At 44.7% G+C, this 26,652-nt stretch overlaps 1 protein-coding gene across 1 annotated transcript in view; it reads right to left on the bottom strand.

Moving 5' to 3' along the window:
• Positions 1-26,652, bottom strand: part of PLPPR1 (phospholipid phosphatase related 1) — an 863,412-nt gene that overhangs the window by 728,241 nt on the left and 108,519 nt on the right. The window lies entirely within an intron of this gene.

The raw sequence follows: 26,652 nt of genomic DNA, 5'->3' as shown, positions 1-26,652 counted from the left end.
TGCGAGGAGTATTGGTGAATGCATCTGCAGCTAGTGTTCAGTGAGAGAAATTAGCTTGGCTGTAATTTTCCTGAAACATGGCTTTACGCTGTGCAATTAGACCATGTTAATTCATATCGGCATTTGCAAGTCTTTAAACAGGGATTTTTGTGTTTGTAGATTGTGATATTGCTGCATTGATTGTAAAGTAGCATGGAAGTTGCACTGTTGGTGAAGTGGGTGTCTTTCAGCATATTTGTCACCCATGGGTGCGCTGGGGCCTGGTTCAAATGATAAGTGTGCTCCTTGTTCTTCCTGCTGTTCCTCTGTATATGTGCCTGGGGTGAGGGGGCATGGGTTTGATCTTGATTTTCCCTCTTCAAACTCTTGACAGCAAATGTGACCAAGCAAAAGTGAATAGACCATTTTGCAAATATATATAATGATTCAGCTATTACCACGCCACAGGCGCTACAGACTGTAAATAAATCATGGAACGTTTGCTACGAGAAGGAAGACCTGATCCTGATTTTTGAAAAACTGAACACCTCACGTGCCCCGGGTCCTGATGGTCTGTCCAATGCAATTCTAAAACAAAATGCGGAGCTGTGGATTCTCTTCATCATGAGACTCATAGAAACCATTAACAAACAGAATACAATCCCTCCATCATGGAGAACAGCGATAATTGTCCCCATATACAAACAAGGGGCGCGTGACAATCCTCAGAATTTTAAACCGATCGCACTTCTAGATCCATTGGGCAAGATCTTCGCCGCATTGCTCCTCAAAAAACGTAAGGAATGGGCTAAGAAAACGAAGCGATTTGCAAAGAGACAGACGGGATTCACTGCTGGCATTGGTACCAATGTAAATCTCCTTATAATGAACTTGGTCAAATATGAAGCAATAGAAAAAAAAACACAGATCTATGCTGCTTTCTTGGACCTACATATGACATTTGATTCCATACCAAGAACACGACTATGGGAAAAAATGTCGGGTGGAATTGTCCAGCGGAGATCCTCGAGCCAATAAAACTATTATATTCCAATACAACAATAGCTGTGAGACTTTCAAAGAATGGCACGACTACCCCCATGATAAAAACAACAAAAGGACTAAAGCAGGGTTGCCCTCTCTCAGCCACCTTATATGATTTATACACAGCAGACTTCAAAGAACATCTTAATGACCTGGCTCTGAATCCTCCAAAACTGAACTCTGTCCCAATTCCAGCATTATTTTACGCCGATGACATTATCCTATTAGACAAATCCATCTCGATCTACAACGGAGCTTACATCTCATGGGAAATTACATGAAATCCAACAATCTAAGGATCAACATGGCAAAGACTAAAATCATGCCACTAGTAAACCTTCCATTTAAGAAACATCAAGCGCTAAAATTCTCTATCGATAACATTTGTCTAGAAGAAGTATCGACCTTCAAATATCTCGGCATTATGCTAAATCAGTCTATAATAGAAAAACAGTGGTTCAACAACCTGGAAATGAAAAGCCAGACAAGGTTGTGTCCTACACAGGAAATACAGCAAATGTTTATTAAAACCTTTCATAACATTCTATTGACAGAACGTAATCCCGGTAATTAAAATGGCAGTGAAGCAATGATCCACTCACAATCCAACAATTGGGTGAAACTAGAAGCTATATTCTGAAGAAAGATCTTAAGGCTCTCAGATTCATATCCGATGGCTAGAATTCGCTATGAGGTCGCAACCCAATCCCTATCTTCGATAGTGACATGGAAAAAGATCGACCTACTAAGAAAACTTCTGACAAATGATGAAACACCGGCCACAGCAATTCTGAAAAATAATCCAACTGCTCTTTACAATACATTTTTAAGGGAATGGAAAGAACTTTTGTTCCAACAATTAAAAGATTAAGAAATATCACTCGAAACCCTCATGAACAGACGCCAACATGCAAAACGCAAATTAGCAAACAACGACTGGATCCGAACATGTCATGCCAAAACTCTATATTCAAGAAATCTTCCAAGTCAATCGGACACTCGAGCACTAAACGAAATCCCAAAGTACATGTAACAGTTTCCTGATAACAATATCCGCACAGTGTACATGGGGAGTCGTCTGAACAACTTACCTACGAGAGACAAGCTGGCAATGCACGGCAAATCCTGAAAAATAACAACTATTGCCATTTCTGCAAAGATAGAGAAGTACCAGAAACAATATATCATCTAGTAATGATCTGCCCAGAACTAACGACTAAGAGACTGAATTTCGGTAACTTTTTCAAAATATTGATCCAACAGATGGACACGAATATGCGTTGGTCTTTATTATTGAACGGACGTGAAAACAAACTCATTTACACGATAGTTCAATATTTACAACATATTTTAGGATTGCAGCCTGGAGCTCAACAGAAAGCCAAGTGAAGATACTGATGACTGGCCTAATTGACGCCGAAAGTGTCAACAAGAGATCTATTGTCTCTACATTTCTTCCCTTTTTCCTTTTTTCTTTGTTTTTTTATTTTTACTTCTCTCCTCTCTCTAGCTCTCAATTGAATTGTTAAATTTTATAATTTTGTGTATCACTGAGTCCTAAAAATGAAAGGTTTGTAACAAACTAAATCATTTTAATTAAAAAAAAATGTATATACATATATTCTCATAAACAAAGAGATAGGACCACAAACATAAATGAAAAAATGTAGGTATAAAACTGGGAACATAAACACCTCTCTCAACGATGTACCGGTACTTTTATCTTTGAAAAAATAGATAAAGTACAACCCAAGTAACCAGAAATATATGATTTATCATGAACAGAAAAAGAACAAGACCCTAAGTAAGCACAATACTTGATCGTAAAAAATACAATAGTGTTACTCGATTTTCATTAAAAAAAATCACAATTTAGACAAATACATAGACACAAATATAGCAGCATATCACAACATCATAAAACGAATGTGTCACAACCAACATAAATATTCCCGACATGTAACATGTTTCAGTTCTTGATGCATTTATGTGGCTGAACTTTCTTCAGGGGAAAACACTTCTTTTTCTTTTAAAATTCTTTCACTATTGTGCGATAGGGGAACTATGGACATCCACCAACTGATGTTAATCAAATGAGCTGCAAAGTCTCCAAAGTAGGTATGGATCTGCTCTCAAATGTATATCATCATTATCAACCTTGACCCTACAGCGAAAAAGTCCCTGGTCCTCCGTCAGTAGAAGGGCAGGCACTAATGATCCATATGCCAGGTGTCACCAATTTCAAAAAAATGAAAGGGAACGGGTGCCGTTGATAAATGCTCTCATCTCAGTAGAAGGCTTTCTCCTGACACGAGAGCGTTTATTGGTGAAATTGGTGACACCTGGCATATGGATTAACATCCGTTGGTGGATGTCCATAGGACCCCTATCGCACAATATTGAAAGAATTTTAAAAGAAAAAGAAGTGTTTTCCCCTGAAGAAAGTTCAGCCACATAAAGGCATCAAGAACTGAAACATGTTACATGTAGGGAATATATATGTTGGTTGTGACACATTCGTTTTATGATGTTGTGATATGCTGCTATATTTGTGTCTATGTATTTGTCTAAATTGTGATTTTTTATGAAAATCGAGTAACACTATTGTATTTTTTACGATCAAGTATTGTGCTTACTTAGGGTCTTGTTATTTTTCTGTTTATAATAAATCATATATTTTTGGATACTTGGGTTGTACTTTATCTATTTTTTCAAAGATAAAAGTACCGGTACATCGTTGAGAGAGGTGTTTATGTTCCCAGTTTTATGCCTACATTTTTTCATTTATGTTTGTGGTCCTATCTTTTTGTTTATGAGAATATATATCTACACATCCCCTGATGGTAGAGATAGTGAGGAATAGGGGTGATCTTTTGTTACCTATTTTGATTCACCGGAGGCAAGCAATTACATTCATATCTTTAACCCAAGCCAGCCCTTCTAGACACCCAGGAAATGATTATTGACAACTCAAATGGCCCACTTGTAACTATGTTTTTCTTTGTACCCCTAGTTTTCCACTCGCACCCAGTACTTGCCTAAGCATATCCATGTTCACAATTGACTTGCTTTCGGTTTCTGAGTCATTTCCATGTCAACTACTTGATCTTCTGAAATGCTATGTATCAGTATCATTCCTGCGCCCTGGTAATGCACTTTGAAGAAAACAGAAATGCCCATGGCGCTCAAACATGTTCAAGTAAATATATTGTTGGAACTGAGTGTGCAAAAAATTTCCCATCTTCTTGAGGCAAAGAATAACTTGTTATTGTGACAAAGTGAAAGGGTGTCAAAAAGGTTTTCTTTGTTTCCTTTTCTTTTGAAAAGAGGAAGGCTAAAGGAAATGGTTTAAAAAAAAGTTGAAAGAAAGGCATCTAATGCACAAGCACAAAGGTTGCCACTGAGGTTTTCTCAAGAAGTTTCATTTTTTTGATTGTATAGAAGGTGGAAAGGTAAGAAAAGGGATTCAAAAAATCACAAAGGGTTTCACAAAGGGTCTCTCAAAGGGGGAGTGAAAATTGAAGGAACTTCACCAAACAAGCACAGTACAAAATAAAATGGCATAAACAGAGAATGGAATGTGAAAAAGAAATAGAACATGTACTCAGTGATTATGGCAAAAGCTCTCCTGCTCTCGCCTAGTGTGGATCAGCCCTGTTCCCCCATCTAAGAGACAAACACAATTCCCAAAGAACTAGTAAGTGAGCCGGGCCTTTTGTATGGCCGTGATTGGGCCACTGAATATCTATGAGTTTCTGTGGTTCTATTCTACCGGCCTTAAACCTGTGCATCCGTGTTACACACAGGTTTGGGTAGCATTTCAGCCTGCCACCAAATCTCAAGAGAACTTGAGAGTTCATGAGCTCTGAATACATGATTCAGTATCCTGGAAGTTCATCCTCCACTAATGATTTTATTACTCACACCTTTGTGTGCTTTTTATTTATCTGAATGCATTTTGTTGTTTCCTGTTAGGTGCAGTTCTGTGTTTGATGTTTGAAGGTTTTCTCTGCAGAAAATGGGCTTTCTGTAGGAAGAGGCATTTTTGAGATGCTTTTAATTTTGGCTACGTTTGAGAGATCTTTTGAAAACTTGGCAAACAAGTATTCATGTCCTTATGAATAGCTTTATAAAGTGTCTATCCATGGTGCAAAGTTGGAGGGGGAAATGTGCATTTCCTATTAAAACTCCTATACAGAAAAAACACTGGTTCGATTTGCACCCATCTTTCCCAAGGAGATGGGGTCTCTTGCCAACTGGAGTACTTTGCTTGGTATGATGAAATCCATACGTGTTTTAAAAATAAAACATCTACAATCTAGAAAACTTTCACTTGTGTGAATTTGACAGCTCAATCCCCGGATCTGAACATTTCTACTGAAAACCTTCAATTGAAAGGGCTAAAGAGAAAGCTATTCAATATGATTGGCTGACAGATCTCCACCATGTCAGAATTGGGTGTCTTTTCAATGGCTAAACTCTGATTGGACAATGTCAAGTGCCAGCCATCATGGATCTGTGGGCCCCTTGTGGGAACCGCAGATCCTTTACCAAAATGCTTTGAAAAAAGTTTTTAAAAGGCCATGTAGGAGCATGTCCTGTTAGGTGATAGAGTGTCATGACAAACCCCAGAAACCTTTAGTCTGGGAATGGCCACCTGACTATCAGAAGTAAAAAGGACCTAAGTAGACATTGTGCAAAGGTGAATGAGATGGATACAACAGGGGTGGCCCTTAAAGAGCCATGCCTACTTGATCACCTACTTCGCCGCATAATGAGCAATGGGTGCTCTTGGAAGGAACAGAGCAATCTACCATGATAAATAGGTTGTGACACATGGCACATGTCCCTTCGCTCTGTTCCAGCAGAGAGACGTAGCATAGCATGAGTAATGAAAGAGGGCCATCGCCAAATAGATTATACAGGGATAAAACGTATATCTAACACATAGGAGGATAGGGGAGGTATCAATGAGGGTATTTTTTCTGGTGTTCAAACTATAAATGACGTGTAATCTTGAAGATACCTAGATAACCCTTCAACCCAAACTCCCACTCTCTTGGATATACCCTGAAGTGGGTCATGAATATGGTACTGTGCAAACTTGGAAGGCAAAACCCGCACTCTGAACCCATTGCAGTCGCAGTTCATACTAGGCAGCAGAGGCTTAGACAGAGTAGGGCCTGAGCGGGCAAGGCCCACCCAAAATCTGAAAATGCCCACTCAGCAGCCCTGTGTGAGCATTTACAGATGATAATGTCACTGCGGTGGGCCCGAATAGATAAGCTTTAGGCCCCACTAGTTAGACTATCCTGGTTATGCCTCTGCTAGGCAGAGAAAAGTCCAATAATAAAAATAGTTCATGGCTAGTAAATGGATGCCAGTAGTTTAGGGTGGGAATGTGACAGATTTAGAACACAGGAGCATATTCAGTGTGAGTCTACAAATGGCAATCAATACATGAGGAAACAATCCTCACAGCAAATAGCAAATAGCATGACTGCTACACATGTTTACAGTGTAGTACAGTGGATGTCTGTTGGCCCATGCTACATGCATTGGGATTCCTATGCTGATTGGTCTCAAGGGAGACAGTCGAAGAAGAGTAAGGTGTTACAGGGATCGAGGGATCGTAGGATGTTGAAATGAAAGCTAAAATCATAGTTGTCAGAAAAAACATATTTTCACAAGTAATACATCTGAATCCAGTATGTAGAAAATTCCATTTGGTAAATGAAATCCTGGAAGGATAGCAAAAGGATTTACTTGTCTGGTCTGTGAGGGATAGGGAACAGCGAGACAAGTCTACTGTGGATGTAACCCTTAAACACCCCTCTTTATGATCCCTATCTGCTCTGTGGTACAAGGGTAGGGTAATGCAGCTAGGGGCAGGTTAATTTTAGACACGGACCCTTGTCAGGCACTGACTATGAAGCATTGGCATTAGAAGGCTAGTCTGTGAATTTCTAGTAAGATTTCAAGGAAGAGAAAAGCAGGGGAAAAGTTGATCCTTGAAACCTATTCTGAGGAGATTATGTGTTCAATGGACAATTTGTGGTCCGAGAGATGAGGGAAAAATGAGACCAAAGTGTCTGTAAGGGCTTCACTCAAAGATCGAGGAAAAAGTTAATCACTGATACCCATTCGGAGGTGTGTATGTGTTCTCTATACAATTTATGGTTCGAAGGACGAGGGCAAAATGAGGATAGTGTATCTGTAAGGGCTTCACTCGAAAAGCGAGGAAAGAGCTGGTCCTGAAACCTAGTCTGAGGAGATTATGGGCCTCATTACACGGAAGGCGGTATTGATTTAACGTTACCGGTAATGATTTACCGGTAATGTTAAATCCCTATGTGGATCACGACCCCGCACACCGCTATTAGCGGCACCGCTAATTACGGTGCCACTAATAGCGGACACGCCGCGTGCGCGCGACCCTCCATTCCATTAATTACGCCATGCCGCTATTAGCACAGCATCACAAGGCCAGTGCACATGCAAATAGCGGCATGGTAAATCCCCCCAAACCCCATACCGCCATGGTGCAAATACCGGCATCGCGGACCACCCGTTAAGGGAAATGGGCACTGTACCCACCTGCCACAGGTGGACCAAATCAGCACAGGTGAAGGCAATGGAGACTGTGGCAGCTCAAAAGGAGCACACCACACCCCTTCCCACACCCCTCCCCACACCAAGATGGTACCGATACTGGCAGCATTACATGGCCTGGAGGACCTCATTGCAGCGCAGCTGCCACAACAACAGGCAGCACAAAGGAGACGCAGGAGGAGGAGGAGGAGGAGGGCAAGACAGGCACAGCAGGCACCACAACGGCACCTAATCATACCACAGAGGCACCCACCAGTACCCAGGACCAGAGCCAGTCCATTCAACCTGACCCCTGAGCAGATACACACCCTGTACCATCTGGACAGGGCTCCCATCACCAGCATCGTGGACATGATCCACGACGACATTGCAAGCCTCATAGACATCAGAACTGCCATCCCCCCGCTACTGAAGGTGGTGAGTGTGCTCCACTTCCTGCCCACAGGCACCCATCAGCATACAGTGGGACAGATGCATGGCATCTCGCAACCAGTATCCTCACGCACGCTGAACCAGGTACTCGATGCACTCCTGAAGCATGCACCTGAACACATATCCATGCCACAGACTGGCCAGGAGATTGCAAAAACAAAAGTTGGCTTCTATTCACTGGCAGGCATTCCATGTTGCATCGGGGCCATCGACTGTACCCATGCGGAATTGGTGGTCCCACATCACAATGAAGCAGTGTACCGAAACAGGAAGCAATTCCACTCTATCAATGCCCAAATGGTATGTGACGCCAGCAAGATAATCACACATTGCTGTGCCAGATTCCCAGGATCAACACAGGATTCCATGGTTCTGCGGGACTCAAGTATGCCACGCTACATGGAGCCACACACCGGACAACGTACGTGGCTACTTTGTGAGTAGCAGGGCAAGCACATGGCAGCGTGATTTTGGGGGGGAGAGATACATACTCCAACTGGGTGTGAATGGGGGGGGAAGATACATACTCCAACTGGGTGTTGACTGGCGTCCGTAGGGAAAATGGACATACAGATGTACGCCAATGTCCTTCAGGGAAGGCCACGATGTACCTGAGAAGCATCCACATGCAATTTGATGGTGCACGACTATGAGAACAGTGCAGGCTGCAAAATATTACACATCCATCCCCATTGCACATCATGCCACGCCACACATTACACACATCATCAACATGGCGTCAAGATGGTAATACAGAATCAGCGCATCACAGCATCAACCCAGCAATGTACCCTTGAATGCATGCAAAGGGAACACCCCTAGACATGGCACTGAACCACACACCTATAGCACCACGGAAGTGATGCTTCACAGCATGGCAACATTGGTGTCAGAATGTCAGTACACAAGCAGTGTGCTACAAAATTTGCCTGGCCCAGGGACACCTAAGACCGGGCCACACCCAGGACATGTGAAAACTACTGTTGTAGGCATTATTGTGCCATTTCTACTTGCAGGGTCGGCCACACACTTGCACGTTGCTGTCACACAGACCATCTGCATGTATGTGCACATATCAGCACTTGCATCACAATGCTATGTCAATTTGTGTGATGTGAACAGGCCGCCCTTGAGGTGAACAGTAACAGGACCCCTTTCATCCCCCCATACAGGTGATGTGGCCTATCCCCTGAAAACCTGGCTCCTCACACCTGTACGGAGACCACAGAACAGGCACGAGGAGGTAATCAATAATGCACATACCCGTACCCGCATCGTGACTGAGCAGACCTTTGGACTCTTGAAGTCACATCCAATGTGCATTACCAGGTCTGGTGCTGCTCTCCTGTATGGACATGAGAAGGTGGGCAAGATCACCATGGCATGTGTCATGCTGCACAATATGTGTGACAGACGGAATAGCCCACTGCCCCCTGACGTTGGGATAGAAGCACATGATGAGGATGATGGTGTTGATGTGGACCGAGGTGAAGGGGATGCAGGCGTTGCAAGAGGGAATGTCCAGGAGGCACGTGCTGTGAGACAGCATCTGATCAGGCAATCAATCTGTGGAAAATGTTTTCGTACTGTCACATGGATATGGGGAGGAATGCACTGGTGTATGTCTCAGAGCACGCAATGGACCCTGTCACCAATGAAGTACACACACACACAATGAAGATGTCCAAGGCTGTGTTTTCATCAGAAACCAGTGTATTGACTAACATAAAGGTGAAGAAGTGCAAGCCCCACAACATCCCACCACCCTTCCCCCCCCAACAGACCAATAACACCCTTCCCACCCCCCCACAACATCCCACCACCCTTCCCCCCAACAGACCCATAAAACCCTTCCCACCCCCCCAACAGACCCATAACACCCTTCCCATCCCCCCCACAACAGACCCATAACACCCTTCCCACCCCCCCCCACAACAGACCCATAACGCCCTTCCCACCCCCCCACAACAGACCCATAACACCCTTCCCACCACCCCCCACAACAGTCCCTCATGTCTCTGCCATTTCTGCCATGGCCAATGCACACCGGGGTATCCCCATTAACCCCCTAATTGCAATTGTCCTTGGAAGGGTCTTGAGGGTTGCCAGACGTGCGCCTGGTGGTTCGCATCGAGCACCTGAGGGGGCTTGTTTGAGTCGACCCGGAAGTCGAGGATGGGGCAGACTGGCCTTGTGGGTGAAAGTGGCGGTCCATTGTGTCTGCCATGCGGACAAGCACCTCCCTCAGACTTGCAATTTCAGTGCATATCCTGTCCGTGTTGGCGTCCATGCGCTCAGTGGAGTGCCTCGCCGTCTGGACTATCTTCTCGGTGAGATTTGCAGCCTCAGCGACATGCTGCCCAACCAGCACGGTCAGCTCCTGTTGGCGCTGCAGGATGGCGGTGAATTGGTGATCAGTGCCGGGTGACCGTGCATTGGATGCCGTGCCCTCAGATGGCTCCAATGCAACAGGTGATGGTAGCATGGGTCAGACACCATTTCTTTCACTGAAGCACAAATAGCAGAACTGATTGAAGGCCCGTCGTTTTTTGAAAATCTACAACTCCCAGTTCAGGATAATAATACTTCAGGTGATGCAGTTCTCAGACTCAAAAAGAAACAATTTCGTACTGAGATGCATGGGCATGTGCTGAAGGAGTACCTTAAGTCCAGTATCATCCCGCAAGGTCTACAGGTTAAGATCATTCCCTGTCTATTTTTGGATGATATGGAATATAAAGTGGCTTTTAGTCAAGTGGCGACTAAGTGCAGTCGCGATTTATTAGTTCTTACCATCACTACTGCCCAAAGAGTCAGTCAAAAAATTATGGAAACGGTACTTGAACAAGAAAAGGCATTTTTGGCCAATACTCTCATTAGTGAGGCCAAACAAAAACTTGAACAAATAGAAAAATCTTTCCTGGAGTTCAAAAATATAACCATTGAAAAAAAGACAAATAAACTAAAAAAGGACATTTCTATGTTCAAAAAAGAGATTGTCTACCCTTACCTGGCGGAAAATTTTAATCCTCAGACTTTTTGGAAACAACAAGGCAACCAACACGGAATGGCTGGCAGAAGGCGGGGTGTCACTTTTTCTGACACCTCCTCTAATAGCTCAGGCAATGAAGATCCAACCAATTTGAATCCAGGGACTTACCCTTTTCGAGGAAGGGGCGGCCCCAGAGGCCGCAGGAATTTTCAGCAGAGCAGAGGCCTATACAGACAGCCTCACATGCAACTGCAGAATGCCCCTCCACAGGGCCAAGGGCACCGGGAATTTCAAACCCGCAACCGGTCCTACAGGTGGTAAATGAGCTATTACCCATCTTTAATTTATCATCTCGCACCCTTTCTGAACCAGAATTAGCCATATTAAAACAAGGCCTCTCGTTTGTGCCTACACAAACACCTAGTGCGATGCAACTCACTAGTGAAATCCAAAAGTTTCTGAGGAAAATTAGATTGAAAGTGTTCTTCACTGACAAAGAGAATATTTGTGAAAATAATACTTCGGGCTTGGCCAAACCTTCATCTTTCACACCTAATTTAGCCGATCTCCCACCTGAAGTTCTCATTTTTGAAACCATTGTGCTTAAGGAGTTAGACAAATGCTTGACACGTCCCAGAAGCAATTTAAGACCTAATCTAGAACTTGCAGAATTTCATGCAATTGACTCTCTAGCTCAGGATCCCACTATAGTGATTAAAGCCGCCGACAAAGGCGGGGGGATAGTGGTCTGGGACGCAGAATTGTACGATCAAGAAGTATACAGACTTCTCAGCATACCAGGCCACTATCAAAAAATCACTGGTGACCCTTCTACATCTATAAAAAAGAAGATTCTTACGTTGGGTGAAAGTGGTCTTCATGAAGGATTCTTGTCCTCTAAAGAGTGTGAGTTCATTAATTCGTCTGAAGAGAGAATTCCGCTCTTTTACATTATTCCTAAAGTACACAAGGACACTCTAAAACCTCCCGGTCGTCCCATTGTTTCTGGCTGCAGTTCCATTTTAGAGCCTCTGTCCAAATATATAGACACCTTTATTAAACCACTTGCTATGGCCACTCCCACGTTTCTTTTGGACTCTAGGGATGTTATAAATCTGGTTGAAGCACGCCCTTTTGATTCCTCCACACAAATTTTGGTCTCTTTGGATATTGAGGCGCTTTATACTAACATCCCTCAAAACAAAGCTGCCTCCAGTCTACGCATCATGCTAGACAGACGGCCTTTACCTCATGCTGTCCCTACTGAATTCCTTATTAATTGTGTTGAACTAGTGCTGTCCAATAGTTTTTTTAAGTTTAAGGATGCCTACTTTTTGCAAACTAAGGGTACGGCGATGGGCTGCACTTTTGCTCCTAACTTGGCCATCATTTTCATGTCTTTGTTTGAAGAAAATCATGTGCTTAGCGTCACCAACCCCTTTGTCAAACATATTAAGTTGTATCGTCGCTACATAGACGACATCTTAATGCTGTGGGAGGGCGACTCTGCTACATTGAATACATTTATGGTTTGGCTGAATCAGGTAGATTCCAATCCTAAATTCACTTTTGAATTTTCCACCTCTAGGATTGCGTTCCTTGATTTATCCATTTTTGTGGATGAAGGATGCTTACAAACAGAATTATATAGACAACCTACAGAACGCAATACAACTTTGCAATTCAAGAGCCAACACCCTAAAAGCCTACTACGGAATTTACCGTATGGTATGTTTTTACGGTTACGACGTAATTGCACTAATGTTTCCAATTTTGACAAACATGCAGATGTACTACAAGCCAGATTGTTACTTCGGGGTTACCCCAAAAAATTGATCAAACATTCCAGAAAAAGAGCGCGGTATACCAACCGGGATGCCCTACTTAGTGTACGCCCCAAAAACAAAGAGAGAGAACAAATTGTCTGTGTTTCTACATTCTGCAAATTCAGTGAGTCTATTAAGGGTATCATCCTTAAAAATTGGATAATTCTGAATTCTGCTGAGATTAACTTGCATAAACCTCTTTTTGCCTTTAAAAAGGGCAAGAGCCTGGCGCAGAAACTCACGAGAGCCAACAGGTTACCATTACAAGGTAACGTGGTTAGGGATGTTAACCTTCAACCTGTGGTAGGTCATTACCCTTGTACCTCTTGTATGGCCTGCAGATTTTCCCAAAAAATTACACACTTTGAGAATGCTGGCAGAAGATGGGACTTGCGTACATTCACCACTTGTAAAAGCAAGAATGTTGTATATGCCATTCAGTGCCCATGTAATCTGTTCTATATAGGCTAGACTTCCAGGGAGGTACATGTGCGCATCAATGAACATCGTTCCAAGATCAGGATGCGTTGTTTTACTGCCCCCCTGGTTTCCCATTTTTTCGAGATGGGGCATGATGCAGATTCACTAAGATGGTTTTGCATCGAAAAAATCACAGCAAGTGGCCATGTGCATACTGCCAACAAATTGGCCTACAAAGAACAAATGTGGATTTTTAATTTAGGCACCCTCCACAAAGGCCTGAACTCCATGGAAACATGGGAGTTCAATAGCAGATAGATAATTTCTTTGTACAGATACTGTATGGTGTACATAGTTTCCATTCTAGTTCCATGTCACCTCTATGAGTCACACTGCTCCTTCTTGTATAGAGTTTTTAAATTGGGCGTGTTTTGGGTTCGTTACGCACACGCAACACTTTCCCACTGAGGATACGTGATCTTCCACGTGACTTACGTCCACAGCAGCGACGGCTTCAGTCGGCTGCTTGCACACGGCCGATGTAGCATGGTCATTGAGATTTACGGCTAGGCTGTGCTCAGTAACTCCAGCCGCCCACGCCAATCCGGGTGTTAACTTCAAGTAAGTACGAACATGATCTGCTGCTCTTCACACTGCCGCTTTAGTATTGTACAATCCTTGTTCTGAGACGAAGTTTTGTCGTCTATATGAATATACAAGTTCGGCTGCATTTGTATATGAAGATTCGTGCTTTACTTAGCCTGCAGTATCATAGACACTTCTCATTTACGTACTTATGCCTGTGTATACAGTTCGTCTGTCAGACTTCTGCCAGCAGCCAGCTAATTTTTCAATTAGTAGCCACTTTTAAAACTTTTTTAACTGTATATGACTCTATTGGGATATCTTTAGTTTGATTTTGTCATATGCGGTTTAGGCTAATATTATTTTTTGTTTGATAGTACACTAGGCGCACATCTGCTGACACGATTTGCTTCATTGCATCACCCTCCAGAAAGCCATCGTACCATAATCTTTGAAGGGGGCTACTGAGAGCAGTGTCATGTTAACTACAGGTAACAATTGACCGCTCGCATTTGATTCCTTTGGTTGTTGTAGTCACTTTTTTACCTTATGTGTGCTTCAATCAACTTCTCATTTTCCACTAGTCACAACTCCATTGGCGATACGATTCCAGCATACGATCCATCTTTGGCATTTTGCATATTAATGGCTACTTATATAAGGTTTGTTTAGTCTAGCATATTGCATCTATTTAGCCATATTTTTTACACTCTCAGGGTCGGTGCCTCGCCTCTGGCTTTTCTAAATAAAACCCTGCTTCTGGGGTTGTTCTCATTTAGATATACTTCCCCAGCACAAATGTCTAGTTTTATTGGTTCGTAACAGGTGGCACATGGTGGCTATATACAATCTATTGTTGAGTTTAGTTCATGTGATGGGACACTGCCACATATTTATGTAGTAATGTTCTTTTTCTGCAGCTTCTCGCTTTGTATCTCCTGATGAAGACGTTGTTTACTACACACTCTACGTCGAAACCGGTTGAGTTCATTCTTTCAGGGATGTGATCTACATAACACTTCTCCTTACAGATCCCCCCTTGTGATAGATTGTTTTTAATGAATTCTATTGCTGTTTGTTTAATATATTTGTAAACATTAAAATAATCAAATGGGATGTGATGAATGTTTGTCCCACTCCCAATTGGCAAATAATGTTAATTAATTTAGTTATCTTTTTAGCCATTGTTGGTTGGTTGAATGTCACTATGTATGATGTATGGTTTGGATGCTGCACTATGAATGTTTGTTGAGATGGATGTATTTTAGTCACAGTTATTTGTTCATCTATGCTGGTGTGTTACGTGATTTATTGATGCTCTACAAAGTAGAATGCCATTAATTGACTTGTTCAAATTTTTGTATCATGATAAATAAAATAATTTGATACTTTTGTAAGTAATAGTGTTTTGCTCTCTGGATATCTCTTCAGTTTCTCGATGGTAGCATGGGTGACATTATTGCAGGGTTGGTGTCCTCGTAAGTCCCATCAGAACCAGGGGTCTGGGATGCCACGGGCTCTGGGCTTCCTGGGGGGCTTGGGGTGTGCATCTCCATGTGCTGGAGTAGGGTGTCCTCTGGATCGGACTGGGGGCCAGTGGCGGCTGCCTCACCAGCAGAGCTTGCCGCAGCTGATGGTGGGCCCTGGGTGTCTGGCATTGTTGGCAGTGTGTTTGCCTCCGGTGGTGGGGCCACAGTTGGTGGTGCAGCTACTGCTGCCCTGGCAGTGGCACTGTGACGTAGGCTGCCACTCTTCAGGTGTGGCCTTCCACCCTTGCCCCTGGATGTTGCAGGGGTTTCCTCCGGCTCCTGTGCCCTTGGCCTCTTTGATGTAGGTGGTGCCTTTGATGCATCAGCAGCATCCTCCCCATCTGTATGTGAGCCTGTCAGGGACGAGAAGGGGGATGGCATTGGTTGCATTTCAATATACTCAATGTAAATTACAGGAATGATGCAGTTGTGGACATTGGGACTTAGCAGTTGTGGATGCAGGTGATGTGCCAGTTCAGTGCCTCATCCATGCATGGTTGAGTTTGGGACTTGTCTCTGGTGATGTGTGCATGTGTGTGTGTTTGGGTCTGACACTGACATGGTGATGGATGGGTGCATGTGTGGATGTGTGTCCATGCATGAGTGGGGTCTGGGCTCACATATGGGGGTGACTGTGCATTCACACCGCATCCTGTCATGTGTACACTCACCTGCATCGGAAGTGGTAGCCACGCCGACCTCCATGCTGCCCACTCCCTCGATGCTCTCGGTGGCAATCATGTTGGCGCATGTCTCCTCCCATTCCTTCAGGCGTATTGGGGAGCCATCTCCGCCAGCAGTGGCAATGCGGTGGTTCTCCGCCAGGATGCCCCTCACCCGCAGCCTGAGGTCGTCCCACCTCTTTCTGCATTCGCGCACAGTGCGCGTGCTGGTGCCCACGGCACTGACTTTGACTGCCACCTCCTCCCAGATGGCTTTCTTCTTGAGCAAGGTGGCGCGGCGCATATCATTTGCAAAGACTACCTCTGCATGCTCTGCAAGGGTCTGTGTCAACATGACCAGTTCCTCGTTGGTGTACTTTTCCTTCCGCTGCCTGTCACAGGTTTTCTTCAGGGCCTTGGGCATGATGCAGGTGTCACGGTTGATTTCACACAGCTCACTACTCCAGTATGGTCCAGGGGGCAGAGGATGGCAATGGATTGTGTTTTTAAAGATGGCCACCGTGCTCTTTCCCGTTCCAGTGCGATGAAGCTATTTCCGCTTCCGCTATTTGACGGTCGATGCTAATAGCGGTCACCGCTTACAGCGGTGACCGCTAATAGCATGTACAGTGAGGGCGGAGGTGCTATCAGCACTTTGGGCGGGCCCGGTAAGGTGCTTTTGCGGCATGGCGGTAGGGTCATTTACCGGCATGGCCCTATGCGCGTGTCCGCTTACTCGTAATGGTGCGCTATTGGCGGTCTCCTGTGAGGGCGGTCACGCTAATAGCGCCATGCCGGTAAATCCCATTTTTTAGCACCTACCGTGTAATGAGGCCCTATGTGTTCAATATACAATGTGTGGTCCGAATGGTGAGGGCAAAATGAGGATAGTTTATCTGTAAGGGCTTCACTCATCCATGGGCTGCCTGTCTGCTGACTAGTATGGTCAGCATTGGGGTGGCGGAAGCATGAGTAGGATTCCACAATGGATTCACTTCCTCTTTTGTTGACAATTGAGGTCAATAAGGAAAGGGCCAAGTGTTAAGGGCTTTTTTAATATTCTGTCTCAGTTGGATTGTCTCTCATGATGTTTATGGACCTAACACAGAGAAACAAGTACACCTTGGCACTTTTTTTGTAAAATGGGCCAGTATCAGTGCCAGATAGGATTAAGATCTGAGAGTTTATGTGTGAGTACATCCAAATTTGATTGGAAGATTTTGAGATCCATCACATGAATAGCATAGTTTTTTTCAGGTTTATATGGGACGTAGACTCAATGGACACTCTCCCACCGTTGTGGCTGCTAATGACGTTAATTATGCTAAAGCGAGGGCCTTCACCAAGTGGTCAATCAACACTGCTGCCCATAAAAACTCCCACTGCATCAATTGACACCATTAACATCCACTATGGGTGAGGGGCCACATGATGAGAAAAACAACAGAGTTGGTTGAAAGCGGCAAGCCTCGTGTGACGCAGCATGGATGGCATGAGCAGGCTTCATAGATACAAGAAAAAGGGGGAGCAGTGAGAAGTGGGGGAGACAGGCAGAATGAGGCTCAAGGCAAGAGAACACTAGTAGCTGCAAGGACAAATCAGGCCATGGCTGAGAGATGGGCCGAGGCCAGATGGGAGTGGACATACACTGTGGCTAAGGAAGAGGTAAGATGGCAAGTGTGGAACGTGGGCTTACACTACCAGGTTTGGCCCTTATTTCTTGCAAGCTGATTATCTCTCATGCCTTCCATGTAATAATGCCTTAATATATCTACTTATTGTTAAGTTGTATATTATTTTCAGGTTTACAGCTCTGTATTGTTCATTGTTTCCTGTTTGCACTGCAGAAAACGATTTAATACAAGAAATAAAGCCATAAGGGGGCCTGAAATGCCCTAAAAGGCCCACAGTTTGCCAGGCATGCCTTTCTCCTCACCATAACTGTTCTTCCTTACAAAGTGCCAAGTCGCAATTGGCTAAATACCCATGCTCTATGGGCATATTTCTGAATGATGAATTGAGCTTTCTTTCCCTCACCAAAAGCATTAATATTACAGCAGTGGTGTCTGAGGTCAACAGACATCTCGCAAACACACAATAGTTTATTACCACTTTGGGTCTTTGAATCAACAATTCTCTTCCAACAACGTTTCAGAATGTAGGATACAGGCACACATGGGAGCTGTTAAGAACCAGGATGTTAAGCACCCTCTGGCTGTGCATTGGCATCAAGAACCCACCCACAAGTGTAGGAACAAACTTAGACTCATGGGTGTAGAGCGAATTGGACAACACCCGCATGGAGGTAACCACATGGTACAACTAAGGAGAGCATTGATCTGGATACAAAGAATGTGAGTGACCAGTTGTGGCCTTAACCAGGATCAAGATTGTTTTATTTTTCTTTGAAATGTGATCATATGTCTGTCTCAGTGCCTCAGGACAGCTGATTTTCCTAGTTAAAGAAACTATTTTTTATATTGTGATTTTATTTTAGATGTTTTTTGTGTGCAATGCATCATTTAGAATATATTGAACATGTTGAAGGGCCAGTGAATTACACACACATTTATTAACTGATATACACTAAAGAATATATCTTGATTTTTTTACAGACCTTGATATCCACGAGTGAACAAGCCTGACAGGTTTTGACTGTATCTGACTTCTAACTTAACATCCCAAAACATGTCCTCACTCTCCTCCCTCCCCTCCCTCCCCTCCCTCATCCCTCGCCTGCTCTCATGCCTCCATTGGCCCCCCACTCTCCTTCCCTCCTACTCTCCTCCATCTCGCCCATAGCACCGGATGAGATTTCTAAACAAGCTCTCTCTATGAAAGTCTCCTTCAAATAGGTGCTCCCCTGCTCCTCCAGGACTATCAAGGACAACATTACTCCTCTTGCTCCAACCTTAACTGATTTCTGCAACCATTCCTTTGCCACTGGCTCCTTCCCATTACCCCTCGAACACTCCCTTGTGCACCATCTCCTTAAAAAGTCTTCTGCCCAGAGGCGTTGCTAGGGGGGTTTAGGGGGCTATAGCCCCGGGTCTTTTGGTTGTAGCCCCGGATAGAAACTTTGGGGATACAACAAAAAGGCTAGCTAGCCCCGAGTCCCAAAAGACCCAACATTAGCCTAGCCTCTGATCCTTTCCAGACCTAGCAACACCCCTGCTTCTGCCTACCCTTCCTGCAAGGCTAAATTGGTCATCTCCCAATTGATCCACCACACTGAATCTGTTGGTTGTCTCATCGACCACCAGTTTGGCTTCAGAGCAGCCAGAGGCATGGAAACTGCTCTCCTGAACAGCTGTGAAGACTTGCTTGAACATTTTGATTCCAACTCTCCTTCTGTTCTCATCCTTCTCGATCTTTCCTCTGCCTTTGACACGGTGAATCATGCCCATCCTTATAAATCGGCTCTGTGACACCCTTGGCATCACAAGCCTGGCACTGGACTGGTAGACCTCCTTCCTATCGGACCGACCTTCCCAGGTTCAACTGGGCCCTTTCCTCTGCTTCACCACACTCTCTACCTGCGGTGTCCCTGGGGGCTCTATCCTCTTGCTTTGGCTCTTCAACATATACTGACAACTTTGTAAAGGTAAAGGTTAGGGTGAAGAAGAAGTACTTAATTGGCTCGTAAATTCTGCTCTGGACTCTCTCCCAGTGACTCACAGATTCCTAACTCACTACCAAGTCCTGAATCCTGGATTCGTAGTTTTGGTGTACAGAACTCAAATGGTAGGGTAGCCATAATCAGTGGCCTTTCAAAACGAACCAATACTGTGTCCAAAATGTTGAAAATGCTGTGTCAAGTGCTGCGACTTGCCACAGTTGTAAAAACTGTCCTGCTTTAAAGTATTTTGTATTGGAAGCTAGTCTGCTCATATGAACTCCCTGGTTGTGCTCATGTGGAAACTGAGACGCAGAATTTATAACGACCCAACCACCCGCCCTACCACCCAAACAGCACTCTTTCAAACTGTTGACATTAATCACTGCAGTAGTTACACGCAGGCCTGTGTACGCTGGTCAAAACTTTGACAAAATATAAGCTTCTGTGCCACATCTGCATAGCACACGGCAGTTGTTCAGAATAAAAATACGTTCACACATTTGTATTAAATTACTCATTGAAAATACGTTATGGGGCACAGTTCTTACTGTTAGAACTTTTTGATGAGTAAACTGGCTGTTCATATTCTACCTCCATTTCCCATTTCAGCAGGCTAATTGGCGGGTACGGGGCAGAAAAAGAAAGAAGGCTTTCTGCACACGATGCCCGTGTGAGGGCAAAGTCTCGCTCGTGCATCCCACTGAGTTGCTTAACCGGGGAGCACAGAGTCAATGATACGCCCACTTACCAGTCATTGTCCAATCACAAAGCCAAGACGCCACCATTTCCGACAGATAAAGAAACGGGGCGTCCTGGTGCCTGTTGTCTGTTCACAGCAGCTGAGCTGATCCAAATGACCTCTGCCATAAATGATTCATGCCGATTACGCCATGGCAGCGTGGCACAATGGTTAGCTGGTGCATTTGTCCATATAAGCGTGTACCCATTGTGCAGCCCGATGCACTCACACATGACATATCATGTAAGCTCCCAAAACACACACCTTTTTAGATATTTTTGATTGAAACAGGAGAAAATACCAAAAGCCACTTATAAGAATTCACAAAAACATATCCGTCTCTCAGATGGACAGCAAGCAACGGTGAAGACGCCTTTTGTCTTATCACTTTAAAACGGGTGGTTTCTCTTGAGCCCACCCACGGGGGATGGGGAGGTTATACGTTTTTCCTGAGCATACTTAGTTCCATGTAATAATGTCCCCTCAAAAATAATGCCATGCAAAAAAATCGCCGAAAAATTGCCGTTTTTTGCAGGGACATTATCAGATGGAACATGCGGGCGACACCCCCGCAACCCCCAAAGCTTTTTGTTTTTTCAAGGGGAGCCGGGGAAACAACCCTGCAACTCCCACTCCCCCTCTCCCTATATATATTGTCACCTATATAATGTTGCCACAACCTTTCCCCGGCAACATTATATACAGCGACCACATATATAGGGATAGTATAACCTGATACCGCATACTTGAGCCTGAACTGCAGTCCGCGTTATAAGGTTCCCCGTGCACCCCTCCTCCACCCAGTGGCCTTGCAGAGTAAACAAACCCCTCCTCTTTCAGGTGTCATGCCAGCACCCTATCCTCTGTGTGAACAGAGATCCGTGTATTCATGACAGCCTGTACCACCCATAAAGCCTTGGTCTTTCACGTTACACACCTACCCACTGGCACACATGCCAAGAGTCTCCGGCGTGCTGTTCTTAACCAAACCCCCTCCTGAGGAACCACTTTACATGTACCATAAATGCAGATGTCCTTTGATGGTAGAGGCTGATATATACGAAGATCCTCTCTGCTTTTGAGAACCAAGTCCGAACCACCCCAACCCCCAGCAGACAGCAGCATGGCTGCCACCCTGCGATATCTGAGCAATCCCTGTTCCAATGGCAGGTTTCGCCCCCAGGTTCATGCCCCACAGTCTCCTGCCACCATAGCTTCCTCAACACCACTGTTTGAGGAGCCCCTTACAATAGGTAGGCTCCTCACACATACTATCATGCCTTAGCCAAACAAAATAAACCAAAGCTGAAGGGTGATACCTGAAAGGCGTTGAATTAATCATAACCACTGGGAGTTCTTTGGGCAGCTGGCCATATCTTTAATTGTTCAACATGTCATGCCATTACAGAAGGAGAATGTCCATGTGAAAATCATACTGGGTCCTGACCCGAAAGCGGCAGTCCAGCCCAAACTGCTAACCTACATCTCTTCTCCATTTGCCCACAAGCACCCCCGGCACGTTTCAACCACAACATAACGCACCAGATTTAATGTTGCCTTTCCGTATTTGTCTACCGTTGGATAGACGTGTATGTCGCCAAATTATGCAGACTGGGGAAGAATGCCTTATACGCTTCAATCAACACTACATCACCTGACTCTGCATCTCTCTTCCAGCGAATTATTCCCAGGACGTGTTTGTGGAGACCAAAATCATACCTGGTCAGCTTACATCATCAATAATTCTGTACACCAACAGCCTAACATGACCCCTTCACATCCGTAAACCAGCTGCAGGCCCCCCATAGGCAGGCAAGATTGCTCAGTGGGTGGGGAGGCTGCGACTCTGACTGAGATCAGTGTTTACCTTAGTTGTCGCAGGCTTGAATACTGGCAGTGCCAACTCAGCCTTCCATCCTTCTTAGCTTGCTTGATGAAACAGCATTAACGTGCAGTACAGCGCACCAACGTTTACCGTAGCACTATAGGGGGAATGGTACAAACCAAGAAAGCTAGGTTAGTAATAGATCTGTTTTTATAGTGTGTTTCCAGTTCTTTTACTGTGTGCTAATCCTCTGCGCTGCTGTTATTCGCTCGAGGAACAGATGTTTCATGACACAGACAATGTCAAAATGAAATTATTGCTTTTATGCTAAAGCGACATGTAGGCAATAATGACCCTGTAAAAGCCATCGTTTTGATTAAATGTGCGCTGCACTAGCAGGGTACCGACAGCCGCTTCAACTGCATTCTTGAAAAGAGAACTAGGTGCAGATGGCGGCTTTTGGAGGAGGCGGGCCTGAAAAGGGAAGCCCGCGTGATCAAGTATGCAGCGCGAGGAGCGCCATCTGCCAAGCGCCGGCCGCACTACCAGAGTGGCCCTTTGTACTGGGAGCAGGGCCGCAGCTACACGTGATTCGCTGCCATGGATTGCTTCTAAGCACCTTGCTGTCGAGACTTTCCTCAAGATAAGCTTCGCACTGCAGCAAAGATCCCGAGTGCCGTGCACTGTGCTGTTAGGCGCCCTTTTTAAATCTCCAGGAGCAATGGGCTGTGTGCAAGTACATCTACATTTAAAAGACTGATGCTCTTCTGCCTGCATTATTTCTTTTTTTTGATGTTTTATGCACACAATTATACATTTGCTTTCCAAATTATCCCTGATAAGTGCCCTTCGTGTAAAAGAGAAAAAAAAGAGCGCTGTTGATTTGAAACGTGATATCTGTATTCAGCACGTTCCCACTTGACCCTGGGATAAGTAGACGGGTCAGCCTCTTAAGCGCAATCGCAGTGCACACATTCTGCACTCCGCCAGACCAGTGCACATCTTCAGTAAGCAAACAATGCGTTTGTAGCCGTCATGCGCTGATTTCTACAGCTGCACAGGACCAGGTTTACCGAAGTTTAATGCACTTCACCTGAGCTTGAGCATAAACTGCAATGCACATTTCTACAGCATCCTTTCACCCCTATCACAAGCAGCTCTTGCCTCTTAATCTCCCTGCTGCCTACACGCGCCCTCCTGGGACTTGGAATCCTAGCATAACCTGACGCAGGGGTGTTGCTAGGTCTGGAAAAGATCCGGGAATACGCTAATGTCAGGATGGTTAGGACTCGGTGCTAGCTAGCCACTTGGTTGTAGCCTCTGAGCTTCTATTCAGGGATACAACCAAAAGACCCGGGCTATAGCCGACTCCCGCCCCACCCCGCAACGCCTCTGTGCAGAAGACTGTTTCGTCTACAAAGGAAAGTATGGGAGCAAGGAATGATATCAAAGCATCTCCACCCTAGGCGAGGTGTAAAGATGATAGGAAAAATATAAACTTCATAACCCGGTTTATTATTTCAGCCCATCCCCATGCTCTCCAGGGAACGCCCAGGCAAATACAAATGTCCACACAACAGATCGAACCCTGCCAAACCATTTCCGAATGCCCATCACCATTTCCCCTTCCCCAGGCCCCATGTTTTAATCAGTGGTCGAAGAGTACGAAAAGAAATAGTGGAACTATGTTCCATACTGTGCAGCCTCTGCTCCCCACAAACCCCATCCGCACGCACCCGCCCACACACATACAAACCCCCAAACACCTGCCGTTTAAGGGAATGTTCCGTGCAGTGAACTGAAAGTGCAAGTTTCAACTTCTTCCTACACTTTTATTTTAAAACGAAACCGTTCCGAAACGGCTTCTTTTTAAAATAAAAGTATAGGAACAGTACAATTTAATTTTAAAAATGTAGAGGTGCACTGCTCCCACCCACTTCGACCACTGGTTTTAATGCTGATTAACGCCCACTCAGCTCTCCTACATGCATAGATGCAGCAGCTGTTTCAGAATTGATCACCACCAATACATTAATACTATCTTCGTTACCGGAAGCTGGCTCACACCAACCTACTCCCACATCCTTGATGTCCTCGATCCCACCAGGATACAGCATCCAACATGTTGACCAGTTGTGGAAGACGGGGAGGAGTAGCAGTCATCCACTAAATCAACTGACCTTATACAATCACTTACCATTAGATTCAACGGAAACTGTCACTTGCCAGTGTCCTCTAATGTACAAGGACTAAGCCGCTTTCCACCACATCTACAGACTTACTTCCTACAGCTTCAGTCTCTCATGCAACCAACACTTTCTTTGGAGACTTCCACCTCTGCATGTCCCTGGCAGGATCGCTGGGCATAACCAAGCATGTACTAGCTCCCACACTCATTAGGGGTAATGGTTTACACCTCATTTTATCCTCTTACCACATCTTCCCCTGAGATGACCCCATCAAGCAGACCATGCAGCCATCCCATTCCCCTTTTCACATTCCCCTACAGCCTACAAGGGTCAGCATAAACGCCCCCATATTGTCACCTAGCTCCTATAAAAACTTTCCAGTGCAGTCGGTGGATAACAGTTTCTCCATCTTCCCCACCACTGTGAATGTCACCTCACTGTTCAAAACCTTTAACCAAACCTCAAAGAAGTTGGTGGATACCTTCAATCTTGAAAATCGGTGACGCACCAAACGCAAACCATCCTCCTCATTGTATACTCAAGATCTCTCTGTCAATAAATGGTAAATCAGAGTTCTTGAGAAATGCTGGCATAAGGCCCACAAACCAGAGGATCTTCTATCCCTCGGGCCTTCCATCCAAACAGCAGACCTGATATCCAAAGCCAAGGCTAATTCTCATACCACCACGATTACGGCAACCATTAACAACAGCAAATACCTTTTGAAGTAGTCAGAAACTAATCAAATCCCCACACTGTCAAGGGTTTTGACCCATGTTGAATCAATAGACTGGGTGGATGTGGGGATGAGCTGTCGCCGCCCATTATTCTATCCCAGAACAAACTAAATCAATAGACTAGGTAGATGTGGGGATGAGCTGTCGCCGCCCACATTCACGCCAGAATCCAGGAGAACTGCCCAGTTTGCGCACACCAAAATGGTCACCTAATCTGCCACCCACCAGTGCAAAGAAAGGTGGTTCTGTTCAAAATCTGTTTTTATTGATGTCAAAAAGTTGCTAAAATCATGGGCACAAGACCACTCTAAAGATACAACCTTCTTGTGGGGGGTTCCACATCACCACTCTACTGTAAGGATGCCATCAAAACAATGTTAAGCAAGGATCCTATACTATCAAGCAAAATACCACTCTATTGAAATGCATTAATTCAAGACAGATCCCAAAAATGGGTGCAGTACCAGCTTTGTCCACAAACCGGCTCTAGCGGTCTAAACTCTGACAGTAGGACTGCATCTCAGGAGTACAAGAGGATCCAGCCTAACTGGGACTTCAAAGCCTGTTGGTTAATTAAAATTCTTAACCACCTGCTGTTCCCAGAGACAATCTGATTCAATTAACAAGCCAAGAGGCTGGGAAACCTTCTCACCCCAGAGACCCACACAACAGCCCAAGATATCACATGACCCTGGTCATTGGGAAGGAGGGGTTTTCCCTTCAGCCTGCCGGACACCACACAATAGACTCTTTCCCTTGAATGGAGTATGTTAATTTTGGATGTGGACTGTAAACAGAGCTCTGCCTGGGAGCAGGGACATGTGAGCTGACCCACCCAGCTTCGAGGGGCGGGCCAGACTTGAGTGTGGATACCTATTGCAGCAAATATATGTTTAAGTTAAATGCTTCTAAAATATTGTATTAAGCTCACAAAAATGTGCAATTTGGAGAACCTTAATCCAAGAAATGTACCCACAATTCAAGACTTGATATAACTTTGTACCATGTTCTGAGGCAAAACCCTGCTATTTATTGATATTACAGACACCGGGTTTATGCTAGAAACCTAGTAAATTACTGGAATGTGTGTAGAAGGAGGGTGTACATTGGTGTAATTTTTGATACAGATTTAACATTGGTAAACCAATTTAAAATGAAATTAAGTTGTCATTTTTTAATGCAAGCCCCCAGGAAGAGCAGAGTCGGACAAGCATGGACGATAAGGAATCTGTAATATGTACATGTAATTTCAACAAATTGTGTATCTGGGAAATATGTATTTGGATCAGAAATAGATTTGGGTGCACATTGACTAGGGGAGTGTCTTTCTGTAAGCCATAAAGATGACACACAACCCAGCTCCCCAATCAAGGAAGAGAGGAGGAACTGGTCAATGATAAGTTGAGAGGGTTGGGCATGCAGAATTAGCCGACCCACCCACTTTCTAAACACATAAAAAGAG

This window comes from Ambystoma mexicanum, chromosome 6q, assembly GCF_040938575.1.
Source record: "Ambystoma mexicanum isolate Mex_15411 chromosome 6q, UKY_AmexF1_1, whole genome shotgun sequence".
NCBI lineage: Eukaryota > Metazoa > Chordata > Amphibia > Caudata > Ambystomatidae > Ambystoma > Ambystoma mexicanum.
The sequence above is the reverse complement of the archived record's forward strand: the minus strand, read 5'-3'. Positions and strand labels throughout refer to the sequence as shown.